Source organism: Prionailurus viverrinus, chromosome D4 (assembly GCF_022837055.1).
Source record: "Prionailurus viverrinus isolate Anna chromosome D4, UM_Priviv_1.0, whole genome shotgun sequence".
NCBI classification, from domain to species: domain Eukaryota; kingdom Metazoa; phylum Chordata; class Mammalia; order Carnivora; family Felidae; genus Prionailurus; species Prionailurus viverrinus.
Window position 1 is genome coordinate 41719056 of NC_062573.1, and position 16656 is coordinate 41735711.

A 16656-nucleotide genomic window follows, 5' to 3' on the forward strand; every position below is an offset into this window, starting at 1 on the left:
GCCCAAACTCACAGATGGTGAGATCGTGACCCGGAGCCGAAACCAAGCATCAGACACGTAACCAACTGAGCTACCCAGGCGCCCCTTTTTCAGTTTCTTTTTAAATCGGCACTCTGTGATCGCAGGAACACACTTCGGTGGTGCGTTAGGTGAGAAAGTTGAGATACTTGCTTACATGACTCAACCCAGCTCATGTTTTCTCTGAAGCTTCATTTATTCCCTCCCTCATTCTGACCACACCGTTTTGGCAACACCACTAAGTACTGAAGATGGCAATGATTAAGTCCAGTCTCCTAAATAAAAGATGCACTATACATCTGTCTGTTTATAGTAAGAAAAATCCATGCTACGATCTGTCTGAACATAATAGCCTGTACCATTCCACAAGGAACACTCATGCTAAATTTTCCCTGACTTACAAAAAAAAGGAGGATTCAAAAATTCTGTGCAACCTTGGAAAGTGGGATCAGCTTTCTTCCAAAGCTGATTCTAGAGAAGGAGACTCTAACAAAAATCCTCACCTCCCAAATCCCTATGCTTTGAGGGGAACGCCCCAGGCAGTTTGGAGTGACGTGATAAAGGATAAGCATAGAGTTTGGGAAATTCTCAAGAAGCCAGAAGAGCAGCATTACCAAGGCAGAAAATGTAAGTTGAACGAGACTTTTAAACACATTAATGTTTACCTAGTAAATGTCAACTCTTCGTCACCCAGATGGTGCTGTAAAGGAAGTCAGGGGAGATTCAAATGGGTAAAATCAGAATTTCTGGAGAGAAGTCAACATGAGCGATCTGAGAATGAAGGCACTGGGAGGTCACCAGCCTTCCAGGGGAGGATTCAAAGCCTCAGACAAAATCAGTGACAGTTCAAAGAACTTCTGTCTCTAGGCGATTCTCCAAGGCAGTTTCTACCTGAAGGCCCAAAATGGCCCTTATTCCGGAATGAAGAGGCAGGGGTATGAGCCCACCCAGCATAGAATACATACATCACATAATGTTGTAAGCTAAGAGAGAAAAGGGAACATATAACCGAGTTTTCTTCTCTCGAGACGAAATCACATTTTACTAAAAATAATCTGGGCACTTCTTCCTCGTTTACCAAGTGTGTCGTATCGCGCTGCACGATAGAGATAGGTGCACCCCATTACTCTAAGGCATGTGGTTTCTGCAGAAAAACAGCCTCCATGTCCCAGGCCGTGAAAGGAAAACAAAATCACCATCTGTAGGAAAGTGATGATAGAACAAAGCTAATGAACCTGCTTGGAAATTACCCTTTAAAAAGTCTACTCCACCACAGAAGCTGCCTTTCCCCTTCCCAGAGTATCCAACACCTAAAAACTCGAGTACAGTCTCAGTTCAATTTCAAAGGGAGCTAGGAAATACTCAGAAAGGAATGCCTTTCTCTTGGTTAGAATCAAAGCTGCCTGTCTCCGTGAAAGATTTTAGACAGTTTCAAACTGCAATTCTCAGAGTCTAGCACCACTTTCCTGTGGATGTCTTCTGTCAACTCATTCAGGGGAACCTGGCAATCTTGGCTTAAGGCATGCCAGTCAGCTCAGCTCTGCAAATGAGCCAGGAGCTGGAGGCGTTTTTAAGCCTGGAGCAAGGAACTTGGTGGGTGGTCTAGAAGGAAATCCAGGCTTTGTAACAGAAAGATACAGAGATGGAGCTTCTGGCCATGAGAAGCTGCTGAGGGAGACCAACTCCAGGGAAAGATGCCAGTCCACATCAAGACTACATAATCACCGAAGAGAATCAGCCCAGGTGCCAGCCCAACGCTATAAATAAAGAATCTTGGCTTTATCAACGGGAAGCTCTTATTATCCTAGGGAATATGTTACAGATACACAGATGAGCACACAGAGAAATACATCAAAGGTGTGGGTAACAATAAAACTTAGCATACATCTAGCAATTACAGTTTTTAAAGTGCTTTTCCACAAATGACTTCACTGAATCTTCTCAGCTCCAGGGATGGAAGAAAGGCAGATATTTTATTATCCTTATCGCTGTGGCCGCCTTTCGGCTTTATCATGAGGCTAGAGATGAGATGTTAAGTGAAAACTATCTTGCATGTGGCCACTCATCACATCATGAGACCACCCCAGGGATAAGAGGCCTGATCCCTCCACCCTGCACACAGGAGACAGACCATGCTCACATCCTTCATGACCCCAGTTCCCTCACAGTGAGCCCACCCACACATGACTGGGCCAGATCCCACCTCAGACCCTCAGACATCTTTGTCACCAAATGACTCACTCCGTCTTTGGAATATCTGTGGTCAATTAATTTCAATCAAGGTTTCCACTCCTATAATCCTCCTATGCCAGAAGAAGGCCAGTTTACCTCCCCTGTTCTTAACCCCTTAATTTCTGCACTTCCTCTCTCTGGCTTCTCTCTTCAAACCACTATGCCTTCGGGAATCTCCTTACTTTATGTAAAAGGAAAAAAAAAAAACTTAAAAGCAAAGCATCTCCCCACATTATGCTATGTATTTCACCTCCCATAGAACTAAGGGTAGGAGTGACAAGCTATGAGCTCTTTGATCTACTTTAGAACCACCAGAGTTCCACTCTGGTATCCATGCCCTCTGACTATACTACCATGTACAATTCTACGTTTCTATCATCTGCTGACCTTCTGGTTACATTCGTTAGGACAGGACACTCCTCTTTCCTCCTCAACCCCACTCCTGCCCACATCTAGAAAACTTCAGTATCTCTGCGGGCAATCCACCCAACACCTTCAATCAACTGTTCCTTGACCTCAAATACACAATAACAAATCTCGCTTTCACTCAGCTTAGACTCCCCCACACTGCCAGGGAAACATCCTGAACTTTGTCATCACCAAGAATGGCTCCACACCCAAAATCTTAACTGCAAACATTGCATTCTCTGACCCAGATGCCTTTCAGGATCCTCCCTTGCACACACCTAGTCCTCAAACTCACTGAGTCCTTCAGTTCCTGAGTCTTAATTTCCCCCACAGTCTCTCAGCCTTCCTCTAAAGAAACTACAAACAGTTGGGCATATGAACCACTCACCACCAGTGTCCTCAAATCCATGCATGTATCTCCCTGTATTGCATTTATCAGGCCAACTCCCAACATAGGGTCAATGTCATCCTGGTACCTCAAAGCAGAACACTCCTGAAGAAAATGTTATAACCACTAAGATTATTGTCATGACAAACATATGGCATCTGATTTTAGAACTTCAATACATCTCCTCAATCCTTTCACTTGATCAACTGTCCTTCCTACTTTCCTTGGCCATTATTTTAAACCTAAGTATCTCTATTGAGGACCTCTATCAGAGCCTGCCTCCCTATTCTAAGCAAACAACATAATCGTTTCCTTCACTGATAGAAAAAGGATGTCCAGAAATGTAAGAGGAAAATTGTGGTATCGTAAGAGCAAACTCGCTTTGAAGAATCTTCTACCCTGTCTATGAGGCTATTATAGAGAAAATTTCTCAACCCTCACTCTAGGCTCTCTTGTCTCCTCATTTTCAGAAGTATATATCATCTACTACTATAGCTCCAATTATCTCTTTTACGCAAAGGACTCTGAAGTCTCTATTAATCAGTCCAGACCTCTGTCCTAGATATCATTAAAACTACGGGGCGCCTGGGTGGCGCAGTCGGTTGAGCGTCCGACTTCAGCCAGGTCACGATCTCGCGGTCCGGGAGTTCGAGCCCCGCGTCGGGCTCTGGGCTGATGGCTCGGAGCCTGGAGCCTGTTTCCGATTCTGTGTCTCCCTCTCTCTCTGCCCCTCCCCCGTTCATGCTCTGTCTCTCTCTGTCCCAGAAATAAATAAATGTTGAAAAAAAAAAAATTAAAAAAAAAAAAACTTCATGGGGCGCCTGGGTGGCTCAGTCGGTTAAGCATCTGACTTTGGCTCAGGTCACGATCCCACAGTTCATGGGTTTGAGCCCCACATTGGGCTCTGTGCTGGCAGCTCAGAGCCTGGAGCCTGCTTCGGATTCTGTGTCTCCCTCTCTCTGCCCCTCCCCTACTCATGGGTCTCTCTGTCTCAGAAATAAACATTAAAAAATTTTAAAAATAAATAAATAAACATTTTTTAATTTTTTTTGAAATTAAATAATAAAATAAAACTTCAACTCAAAATTTCCACTTATATATCTATCAACAAAGCACCTCAGATCCTCATGTCCAAAATTGACATTTCACATCTTTCTCTGTATGTCCATCTCTCTGTGTGGTTCTCTCTCTCTCTCTCTCTCACACACACACACACACACACACACACACACACACACACATCATTTCTCTTATCTCCTCCTGAATAAAAGGCATCACCACCCAGTTGCCTGAGATAGAAACCTGGTAGTCATCCTGCCTCCTCCCTCTGCCTCACCCAATTCATCAACAATTTCTAATATTATCTCCTGCCTTCCCTCAAATCCAATTACTTCCCCCTGTTCAAATAATGAATGACAACCTAGTTCAAATAAGGAAACTAGAGCTGAAAGAGAGGCTAAGACATTGCACAATGTCACACAATTAGTATGACAAAGGCACCTCAGACTCCCATCTGCTTCCAAAACCCTTGCTTGAAACTAGAGAATACTGTCTCACTTGGGGGAACTCTCAGAGCCAAAGATATTTCCAAGAAATACATATTAGACTATTTCAACCACAAGATGGTCCAGATCCCAAGTGAAGAAGGCACTGGGGGGTAATCAGCTTTGCAGGGAAGCACTTAGAGCCTCAAACAAAACCAATAGTTCAGAGAACTTCTGTGTTCAGATTTTCCTTGGGATAGTTTCTACAGAAAGACCAAAAAATGGGCCTGTGACCAGAAGGAAGAGATAGGGGTACAAACTGATGCTGAATAAAAAAAGCCATTGATGTGACCATGGATGAGCATGTGTCATGAATGAGAATAATCCTTTGTTTTTTAAGTTACTGAGATTTTGAGGTTCTTGTTACCACAGCATAACCTGGCTTATCTTGACTGATTCAATATCTTTCTGTTTTCATTCATGCTTGTGTGGTACTCTCACTATCAAATCCAAAAAGAAACAAATATTTGAAAGGGCCGCAAAGAATGGTTCTCTCCGGGAAATAATAATAATAACTCTAATAATTCTTTTTGTTTTCCTGTTAAGTTCATGTTTCTCCCTAGTTTCTCTCTTTATACTTCTGATGTCAGTGAAGGTGACCATCGGAGAGACTGAGAAGGGGAGAAAATGAAATGAACGGCAATTTTTGGGCAGCCCTCCCAGATAAAATTACATAAGAATACACCTTGAGTCCTATGGAAGGTAGATAAATAGGATCGATTCATTAAACTACACCACCTTTCTAGGGCTCTATTCTTTATGTCTTCTTGAGTGTGGTCAGCCAAAATACTCTATGAACTAGAAGCTGCAACGACTTTTGTTCAGTGGTGCAGTGTTCTAAATTACTTTCGGTTAAAAACATGGGCTTTGGAGTCCAGCAGAAATAAGTTCACATCTTGGTTCTCTGCCACTTCCCATCTGTGTGACCTTAAGTGGGTCAAAAATGAAGGCAATGACAGTATCCACCCCAGAGGGCCACTGTGAGGTTTAAACCAGCAGTGAATACAGTGTTTATTACAGTGCATGGCAAGGTTGAATAGATGCTGTTGAGTCCTACTAGCAGTAGGAGTACTATTATATTTATCGTTACTGTCATTTTCACTATTATGACAGATACATGAGGACATGTATTTGTGTACCTAATCCACAGCAGCTTGGTCTGAAAGGCGAGAGAATATGAAAACTCTTTTGGAAGATGTGAAAAACAGATTGCGACGTGCGTGCAAACTGAAGAAAACAAGGCTCTTCTAGACAACTTGGGAGTTAATTTCTGGAAAGGAATCAAGAGACGATCTCCAGAAAAATCAATTTTTTAATTTAATATTTATTTTTGTCTCAACAATTCATGCGCATTTGGAGGCAAATCTTACCACCATGAGGCCTATAACAAAAACCAACAGCCACTTGTGTGGGGTGGGGTAGAAGTGAACTCACAATACGTGTTATTAAATGGTAAGGCCATATGTCGAGTGACTCCAAGTTCGGGGGACCCTAAGCAACTAGGTGGATGGCAAGCCCATTAACTAAGATGGGAAAGACTGGTGGAAGAGGAGGATTTCCAGCAGCAAAGCAGAGGAGGTTGGGTGGAAGCTAAGAATCAAGAGTTCTAATCCGGGCCTACAAATTATCACAGTGGAGATGTCCAGCAGACAATTTGATATATAGCCTAGAGGTCAGGGCATGGGTCAAGGGAGAGTTATGGATCTAGAGGCCACTGGCATGTAGATGTTAAATATTTAGTATTTAAATGATAGCAAGTTAGAAGAAGAGAGCTAAAAATGGGATGCTGAATCCGTGCAATATGTAGAGCTCAGGCTGAGGAAGAACAGCCAGGAAAGGTGACTGAGAAGCAGTGGTAAGACTAGTGAAGAGCCAGGGGGGAGCCATGGTTCTTCAGTAAACAGTGGTTCAAGGAGGGTGGCACGCTCAACTGTGTGCATGAGACTCAGTACTCATGATATAAACCCAGCCACCCTCACTTCCCTGCCCCTACCCTGCTTGGCAATAGTCATAGTTCCCTTCAACTTTCTCACAGCTGCACTTTGGCTCTTATTATTCTCTTGCATTGGAATGCCTCCTCATCTGCCAAGATTCTATCCTCATGACCCAGCAAGAATGCCATGACCTTGGTAATGCATATCTTGACTCCACTAATAAAATAGGACCTCTTCCCCCATTATATCCCATAGCGTGTTGTATACCATATTTTATTTTGCCTTGTGCTATATTTATATGTAGTCTCTCTTCATCCTTCCTGTACATCAGTTGGACTATAGTGGAGGCCCCCAAACCCTCATAACATAGCAGAATGTTTGGTATGCACAAGGTGCTCAATGAAGATTTTCTTTTTTTTAAGTTTATTTATTTACTTTAAGAGAGAGATTCGGGGGGTGGGAGGGCCAGAGAAAGAGGAAGAGAGAGAATCCCAAGCAGCCTCATCATGGGCCTCGCAGGGCTCCATCCCATGAACTGTGAGATCATGACTTGAGTCTAAACCAAGAGTTGGATGCTTAACCAACTGAGCTATCCAGGTGACCCTCAGTGAAGATTTGCAATGAGTCAAATCCAAAAATACCTAACTCATGTCTGGAGAAGTATCTACAAAGGACAAAATCTTTTATGACTTTAGATTTCTGTTTTCCAGCACATGCATCATTTGCACTCAAGCCCAGGAATTATTTACACATTTTCCTCTTCCTCTATAGGAAAATGGTGGGAGTGATCATTCTTGGGAAACAACTTTTTTTTTAATATCTTTCTTTTTTTTCAGACTATGTGACTGAAAAACAGGGTAATGAAAGCAAAGCTCTTGCCACAGGCCTTGGTTATGTATCTCCTGAGCTAATGGCTATTTTAAAACCCATTTCGGTTTCTTCCAGATCTCAGGTCTGAAAATAGAATAACAAATCGCAGAAGTCTCATGGATGAAACAACCTTTGTGATCCCTGAGCCTCACACTAAAAACTAGAAAGATTATACTAATCCAAGCCTTGGGTTAAAAGTCAGGCAGAAGTTCTTGAATGTTCTTGCTTCAAACATCAACATGTACTTGTATTCTCTCACACTGGGGAGGAAGAGTGTGGTAGAAAGAAATCCTCTGGAAGGTAGCTCTGGTTAAGAGTTGAAGGAAGAAGAGAGAAAGAGAAAAAAAAAAACAGGTTATCAATGGTAAACACAGAATCGAAGCTTTATGAACCAAACAGAATTTCCACAGGCCTAACTATTAATGAGAATTATCTGCTCAGCTGCTATGTACAACATGCTGTAAAAATGGCTGGGGTTTATGGCAAGAATGTTAAATATTATGATTTCCTTTACCCCCTCTTCTATTGTGTACTAGGTTGTACCTCAACTGTCTTCCAAACTAACCGCTCTTTCGTGGCCAATGACAATTCAGAAACACAGATCCTTAAACTTTAGCTAAAAATTCCAGGTCTTTACAGATCTTTGAAGATACACAAATAGCCTAGTGATTAAGGATATACATCCTTTTTAAATTATATTCCAGACCCACGACATATGAACTATGTGATCATCCAAATTGGTTGTCTGTGTTAAGATTCCTACCTCCCGTGCTTTCAGACTCACGTGTTCAGAATCGGAAAAATTTCTGCGAGGACAAGGTGACACTTGTTGCCAATGCCCAGTAGTAGACTGCGTAAGCATAAATAATCAAACTCAACTCCCTTTGCTTGCTAACATTTTCTCACAAGACTAAAAAGTTCAGTAACCTCCTTTTCTTAATGGTGGCGCCACTTCAACCACACTCTGGAAGGTATTGGTTTCCTTAAGTACAATGTGGAACCATCAGAATAAAAGGGCAGCATGAGGGAAAACGACAGTATGGGGCTTTGTGGCCTATCAATTTAGTTGCTCATAAGAGAATCTGGGAGGGGGAAACCCCCAAAAGATTAGTCACTTCATTTTGTGTTGCAGAGCTCAATTCAGGTTAACAAAGCATTTGCCAACAAAGGAGATGGGAGAATGGCAGTATTCACTTGCTCCGGACTGAATAAACAAATGTGGGATTTGTGGGCTGACTAATGTCCTGGGATAAACCAGGCAGTCAGCCAAATTCTAGGAGTTTTGATGAAAAGACAGCAAGCCCACACTTTTCTTCTTGGAAAGTGCTCCATGGGGAGTATTGATGTCCACCAGGCAGCCTGAGCCCTCAGCTCGCCTTAAAAGTTTTGCCCATGTTCAGCCACAGGGAATTCTCAATGCCTCCGTAATCAAAGACCTAGATCAAGTGATAGAAGCTGCATTCCTTCTTCTTGGAAAGTGTTAAATATGCCCTTCATCTCCTTTTAGAAATGTGTTATCACTGTCCCTTTTTAAATACTACATTACCCGGAAATTATACAGGTAGGCCACTAAAAGGTGACTCTGGTTCTATCTGGTTCCACTCATTCATTCATTTCATTCATTGGGCACTTTCCATATGCTCTGGATGCCATCTAAGTCTCTGAGGATAAAGTAATGACTGAATCAGACCACAGTTAATGCCCTCAGGAAGCCCCCAGACAACCTTGAAATCTTTAAGAGCAATGGAAAAGTAATAAAGCCTTATAATTTTATTTTTGGTTGGAGGAAAGTGTTAAAATTTGCAATTATTTTTATTGGGAAAGGCAATAAATCCTTCAATTAAAGACACACAACATAAATTTGTAGGGATGTCAGAAATTAGAATAAGGGCTTGCCCTTTATTTCTACCATGTTATTAGGACCATATAACCATGGTCTAGACTAAAGTTGATTTTATTACAAACTGCAGCTCCTGAAATGTCAAGGATTAAGTTTCACGGGCTCTTAACTAAAGAAAAACTTCCCGGCAGCAGCTGATACAGCCTCCTTTAAATCTATAAATCTGGCTTATCTACCCAGATCAGAAACATATATGGTACCCGCATGGAATGATTCAGTGTGAGCATAATATACACCAGGGGGAGAGAGTTCACTGTGGTAACTGACAGAGAGCATCTTAAGAGTCTCCACAAAAGTCTCCAAACTTCCTCGAAATTTCAAGTCTTCAGTGGTATTTACCTGCATCAGAACTTTCATACCTCTGTTATGAAGACTAATCTTCAGACTTATTAATGCTCCAGAGTGACAGCAGGAGGCTGCCAAATGATGAATGTAGAGAATTTGTTTTAGGAGGCATTATGTGTAACTGCATTTAGGAGAAAACTAGATTAGCAAAGATTTTAGGCAGATTCTTTCACACACACACACACACACACACACAACCTGGCAAGGAATCTTGACGAAGTCATCAAACCGATACCAAGTTTAACCTACTTACATTAGTCTTATAAACACAATTCGGCAAAAATGACGGTATTGCAAAATCAAGGTTTGGAAAAGGGGGGTAACTCCTCCTTACCTACTATGAAGGCAGGAGGGAGAGTTGAAAGGGCAAGCTATAGACAAACTGGGAAAGAGCTATTGCAGGCTTAAAAACTGGGAACACCGGAGACTGGGGTTGGATGATAAGCAGGCAGCAGAAACCACCCACAAAAACTCTGACCAGCGGCTCAGTGTGAGCCTTGAAGGAACAAGATGACGCCTAACAGCCCACAAACCAGAGGAAGGCCTGCACAGGAAGTGGAGAGGAAAGGTGCAGGGCTATGGACTCCCGCACAGGATGAAGCCAGTCCATGTGAGGTTCAAGAAAACCAAGAAGGCAATACAAGCATCAAAGTGCTTCCTTATGTCATTAACTCAGGACCACATCCTGATTTCACACAACATGGGACCATAGGAAAGCCATACAAACTGGGGTCATTTTTGAAAACATGTCACAGACAATCAGCACCCTCTTGGAGTATTTTGCTGGCTGGATCCCACTGAGGTGAGCGATTTGACGGGAAGCGTCCAGTTTCCCAGAAAAATGAGACAAACAGCTTGACTTGACAAGTAGCATGAAGTAGCATAAAGAGCTTCCCCAGACAGTGCCAGAGAATTTGGTGCCAAAAGCCTGAGGTGGTTATTAGAAAATGGTTACCGCCCCTGATTGGCTGACTACAGCCTCTTCATCACCAGAAAAAAGCCACGGCAGAATCCAGCCAAAGCAATCACCGCTCCCTTGGGAAGCATTCGCTGTTCACCGTGAGCTCTTGCTAACATCCCTGCTGTTTGCAAAGTGGCGAGACAGGGCAGTGACAGCAATTCCTGTCGTCAGTTAAGGAGAGATTGCCCAGTGGGATTTTAACTTTTAATTGGATTTCAGCCACGCTGTTTCCTTCGGTTACTTATCAGCTGGGAATCCTGTGGCGCCAAATTCAAGTGCAGTTCCCTTCCACAGTCTTCAGAGCAGTATGGAGGAAGAAAAATTGCCAAGGGGCCAGAACACCCCAGCTCTATCCCTAATCAGCTGCAAGGCCTTTGGCTCAGTCAAGTTGCTTCTTCTCTGTGCCCCCTATTCCTTTAGTTATAAAATAGGAAATATAAAACCCACCTCACAGGGGTGCCTGGGTGGCTCGGTCGGTTAAGCATCCAACTTCGGCTCAGGTCACGATCTCTCAGTCCGTGAGTTCGAGCCCCGCGTCGGGCTCTGTGCTGACAGCTCAGAGCCTCGAGCCTGTTTTGGATTCTGTGTCTCCCTCTCTCTCTGCCCCTCCCCTGTTCATGCTCTGTCTCTCTCTGTCTCAAAAATAAATAAACGTTAAAACAATTAAAAAAATTAAATTAAATTAAAAAATATAAAAAATAAAACCCGCCTCACATGCTTATAAAGTCGGAGAGAACAGATGAGCAAAAGGTTACAGAAGGTATAGCATATAAACTTACATATGTGTGTATGTGTGTGTGTACATACAACTTTTTAGAAAATATTTTTATTTATTTTTGAGAGAGAGAGAGAGAGAGAGAGAGAGCACGAGGTGGGGAGGGGCAGAGAGACAGGGAGACACAGAATCTGAAGCAGGCTCCAGGCTCTGAGCTGTCAGCACAGGGCTGACATGGGGCTCGAACTCGTGAACTGCGAGATCATGACCTGAGCTGAAGCCAGACACTTCACTGACTGAGCCACCCAGGCGTCCCTGTATGTACAACTTTTTTAATGTTTTCCAATTGCATGAAAGAGAAGTGTAGATTGACCAAGCACCTGAATAAATTAAGTGATACAGTAAAACCTTGGATTGCAAGTAACTTGTTCTGTGAGTGTTCCACAAGACAAACAAACATGTCTAATAAATTTTAACTTGATAAATGAGTGATATCTTGCAATACAAGTAGTATGTGATGCCGACAGTCACATGATCACAACTGAGCCAATGGTTCTTCTCTCTCTCTCTCTCTCTCTCTCCCTCCTGCTGAGGGATTGTGGGTGATTGTCAATGCAATGTCACATTTCCGTGAAATCCCCAAAAGGAGGCAAAAGCAAGTGTCATTGGATAGGTTCCTTGTTAAAGTTGCACAAAAAGAGAAAGATTCCATTGAGCCAATAGATGGCAGTGATTCCGTCAATGATAGTGAAAGTCGTCCTACGTAATAACCCTCTTCTCTCTTGTCTCCCTCACACCAGCCACGAAGGTTTTCAAAGGTAAGTGCAGGTTAATTTGCTTATTTTTCTTTATATTTTGTATTTTTTTATTATTTTATATTACATTGCAGTGATCATTTTTATATGAATATTTTTGGGTTGTGAAGGAATCACCTGAGTTTCCATCATTTCTTATGGGGAAATTCGCTATGATATACAAGTGCTTTGGATTGCAAGCATGTTTCCAGAACAAATTCTGCTCACAAACCAAAGTGTTACTGTACAGACAATCTAGGTATTTTAGAACAAACATGCCACCCTTGGTTTTACGGGAAAAGACAGTTGTCTAAATTGTTCAGACCATTTTTCTTCTCTAAGTCTTTGAATTTTTTTTTCAACGTTTTTTATTTATTTTTGGGACAGAGAGAGACAGAGCATGAACGGGGGAGGGGCAGAGAGAGAGGGAGACACAGAATCGGAAACAGGCTCCAGGCTCTGAGCCATCAGCCCAGAGCCTGACGCGGGGCTCGAACTCACGGACCGCGAGATCGTGACCTGGCTGAAGTCAGATGCTTAACCGACTGCGCCACCCAGGCGCCCCTCTAAGTCTTTGTCATGGAGTCTACAGAAGACTGACTTTCATGATTGCAAAGAGGTCAGAAACCAAGTATTATGAGGGAAAAGCAGGAAGAGCAACTGATTATTAAATGTTTACTACATGCTGGCCAATCTGTGAGGTCCTTTACAGATATTATTTCACTTCGTCTTATTTAAAGTCCCGTGAAATACGTATTATTTAATAACATTATACAGCCTAAGCTTATGAGCAAATGTATCATCTGAACTGACTGATATTGAAATTAAAATCTGTCTCACTCTGGGGCTTCATCTGAATTAGAGCCATTCTAGCTCCCCATGAAGGAAACTATGTTTCTCTTTTGTCTCTGCTTGAGGCTTTGGCATTTTTTTAATTTTAATGTTTGATTTATTTTTGAGAGAGAGACGGAGACAGAATGCAAGCAGGGGAGGGGCAGAGAGGTGGGGAGACACAGACTTTGAAGGAGGCTCCAGGCTCTGAGCTGTCAGCCCAGAGCCCGACGTGGGGCTCGAACCCATGAACCATGAGATCTTGACCTGAGCCGAGGTTGGACGCTCAACCTACTGAGCCACTCAGGCGCCCTGAGGCTTTGGCATTTTGCCTTGCTATTAAATGTTGGACCATGTGCTCCAGCTGGTCTGTGGGTCAGTCCCTATGTGGCCCTTCACGAAAGAGCAGACAGTTACTGGAGGGTGACATGGGGGAGCCGTGTGAAAGAAAAGCTCCAAAAGGAGGAGACAAAGAAGCTTCGTGAGTAAAGCACCTATGGGACCCAGTTCTGAAGGGCAGCATTTCTTGGGTAAATGCCCAAGGAATTCTCTTACATTCTCTGGTCATTCCACTTAGATAAAAACTACCCTTCAGATGTAGCAATGAGCTGTTTTGTAAATTTATCCAATTAGGATTAATGTCTAAAAAGTTGTTTCCTCTCTCCACCCACTCCCTCAGGTGGTTGTTTTGGGGTTAGATACGTTCCAAATAGGCATATAATTTTTGTCAGAAAAAGAAGTATTGACTCAGGAAAGTGTCTAATATGCTTCACCAGAATGCTCTAACCCTAGAAGAACTTCACAGCATATTAGCTTAGTTATTAGAAAGTATTTAGAAACACCAATTGGGATGATTTAAACAATAGCATTTTAAAAGTGGAGTAATAGTAATATCTGAAGAGCTGATATTTGTTGAGCCTTCACACAATGAAAAGCACAGTATTACACCTCTTACCCACATTATTTCTTTTGGCTTTTGCAATATCCCTATGAGACAAGCACTGTTAGGATTCTCATTTTCAAATAAGATTAAGTTTGTCATCAATATTTCTCATTGTCAAAATGCTCACCAGAGTGACAAAGGAGGGTAGAGTTGAGGCTAAAGCAATGGAACATTTTCACATATCCCCCCCTTCCAGCCTCCCCACTTTTCCAGTGTTCTCCCAAATATCTTATTCCGTCACCCAAGGCAGTCCAAAAATCCATTCATTTGTCCTGCTGCTTTGCTGAAATGGATTGCTGACTCAGTATATTTCATGAAATTATCCCCAAAAGAGCCAAAAACAAAACAAAACAAACACAGAAAAACCTTAAAAGAAGCAAGTAAAGACAATTAACTGAAAAGGACTTGAGAATGAACCATTACTCCAAGAAAAGGGTATATGCAATTTATGACATTGATTGTGAAACCTAATAATCCAATGGAGAATCCTACTGACCAGACTTGCCCCATAAGCAGTCTCTTTCAAGCAATTCAATAAAATTATTCCACTGGAGTTATACAAAAGACAAGTAAAAAAAGAGATTCTGTTGAGAAATGCAGGATCAGGAGAGTTAGGCCAATATGATGAGCCAATATGGTATGTGTCCTTTGGCCAACTCCCTCACCCCTTAGGGCCTGACCCAGCTGAGAGATTTCCTACCAGCATCAACCTTAGAGGTACACAACCTGGGGCAGTGAGGTTAGTACAGAAAGACATTTACAGGATGATAGTGACAAGCTAATTGTTGATGAAATCCAGCTCTAAACTATACCCAGTAATCTACATCATCCTTGGGTTTCCAACATAATATTTGTTCATCTAGCATCTAAGCACAGAAAAGCTGTATCTCAAAATCTCCTTAAAGGGAAAATATTTAGGAGGAAGTTATATAGCCAGGACCCTGTTTCTTTTCCACTGTTGTTGTTACTAATTGGCTATGTTTTATAATATACTTTCTTTGATGAAGACAGTATAAATCATAAAATGATATAAGGAATTTTGTGCGATTTAACCTGAGCTATAAGAATCATAATAAATAATAATTATGATACATTTTAGCATCTGTAATGCAGTGGGTACAGCTGTTCTAGATGCTCTGCTCACTTCATACTTGCACTTGGCTAATCCATCACACGTGCTAAGTGCTGCAGCTCAGCAGTTCTTGGAAGCATGGACTTGTACCAGTGGTGAAAGACTGTCTCTCTGATGCCAGAGTCAAAGTTAAACCTCAGAAATAACTGCTTCTTTCTCACCAATTCACCAGCAGCCAAATTTTTCCCTCTAAAACTTGTGAGAATGAAATACTTATAGCAGCATATAAATGAATGCAAACATTCAGTGCTCCTTTATACATGGTTGCTGCAACCAAAGACATATACATAACTGTAGAGCTTGTGCAAAACTTTAGCACAGAAAAAAAATAAGGAAAAGAGAAGAAAAGGGAAGAGAAGAGGGAAAGGAGGGGATGGAAGCTTGGGCAAAAAAAAAAAGAGATAAAAAAGACTCTTTTCTCGCCCAGTTCGTTTTATGTCTACTTGTGTGATAAATTTACCTGCATTGCTTACATTTTATCTGTATGATAACTCTGGAGGTAATCTGAATCACCTTCATTTCTCTGAAGAAGAAATTGGTGCTCAAAATAGTGACATAGGCCACACCACTGAAAAGTGTCAATTCCAGGATTTGATCCTAGGTTGCTATGATTTTAAAAATACCCACTCTCTTTCATTGTATCTCATTACCTCTCTTCCCAAGGGAAACCTCCTCTAATGCAGCTTTCCATTCTTTAGGTGCTGATAACATATCTGAAGCCAGTAAGACAGAAGTCTTTTCCTTGATCTCTACATCTGAACAAGAATGAGGTTTATTCTTCTTCTCATCAAAAGAGAGACTGGATATAGGAGAAAGAAGAGGCAGATGTTAATCCTGTGATTTGGCTTTGACCCAAACATAGCAGGTATTTCCTAATCCCCCTTCCTAGACACCTTTATCACCATGGACAGTGTATGGAGTGGAGAAATACATCGAACATGATATACCTGTACTTGATAAATAGAATACAATAGCTCTACCTTTTCATTGAGTACAGATGTCTACTTGAAACCTAAGCATCACATCTTCCTACATTTTTCCTCCTCTTGAAGCAGCTATCTATACAGAGTCAAGTCTCCAAGACAACCTTGGGAGTTCCTTGAAGGGCAGGCAGTCTAGGGGTTTAAAAGTACATGGGCTTTCATATCATATCTGGGTTCAAATCCTGGATCCATCATTGATGTGGCCTTGGAAGCACCCATTTATTTTACTTCTCTGATCTTTCTGTGGTTCCTCAGTCTCTTAAATGGGGATAATATCTTATGGAGTTGCTATTAAAATTAAACAAAATGATGTGCATAAAATTCCTAGCATGGTGCTTAAGACATAATAAGAGTCAGTACATTTTTCTTGAATTATTGCTCTGATCCAGCTCAATAAAACTCTACTTTGAGGTAGCTCTAAGGGAATCATTCTGATGGCTCCTATTTGCTACAGGGAAATTTGTCTGGAAGAAAAGAAGCTGTTCAAAGAAGCTGAGAACTTTCTCAAGAAACCTGAGCTATTGAAGTTGTCCCAAATTTGTTTCCTAAGTTCTAAGGCCAGGGAAAACAAAATTTCAGTCTATTAAATATGTAATATTTAATCTAGTCTATAAATTCATGTTAGGTCCAATTTGTGATACTGTAGTATAGCACTGGA

At 41.8% G+C, this 16656-nt stretch overlaps 2 long non-coding RNA genes across 22 annotated transcripts in view; one reads left to right on the forward strand and one right to left on the reverse strand.

Moving 5' to 3' along the window:
- LOC125150883 (uncharacterized) overlaps positions 1–16656 on the reverse strand; it is a 195719-nt gene that overhangs the window by 142276 nt on the left and 36787 nt on the right. For 13 of the 14 annotated variants that reach the window (XR_007146524.1, XR_007146523.1, XR_007146522.1 and 10 more), the window contains one exon: positions 15666–15814. The exons of the other annotated variant lie outside the window; for it this stretch is intronic. This is a non-coding gene — a long non-coding RNA (uncharacterized LOC125150883). The remainder of the gene's footprint in view (positions 1–15665; positions 15815–16656) is intronic. 14 annotated transcript variants of the gene reach the window in all.
- Positions 12073–16656, forward strand: part of LOC125150885 (uncharacterized) — a 43107-nt gene continuing 38523 nt past the window's right edge. For all 8 annotated transcript variants that reach the window (XR_007146536.1, XR_007146535.1, XR_007146534.1 and 5 more), the window contains exons 1-2: positions 12073–12133; positions 15714–15880. This is a non-coding gene — a long non-coding RNA (uncharacterized LOC125150885). The remainder of the gene's footprint in view (positions 12134–15713; positions 15881–16656) is intronic.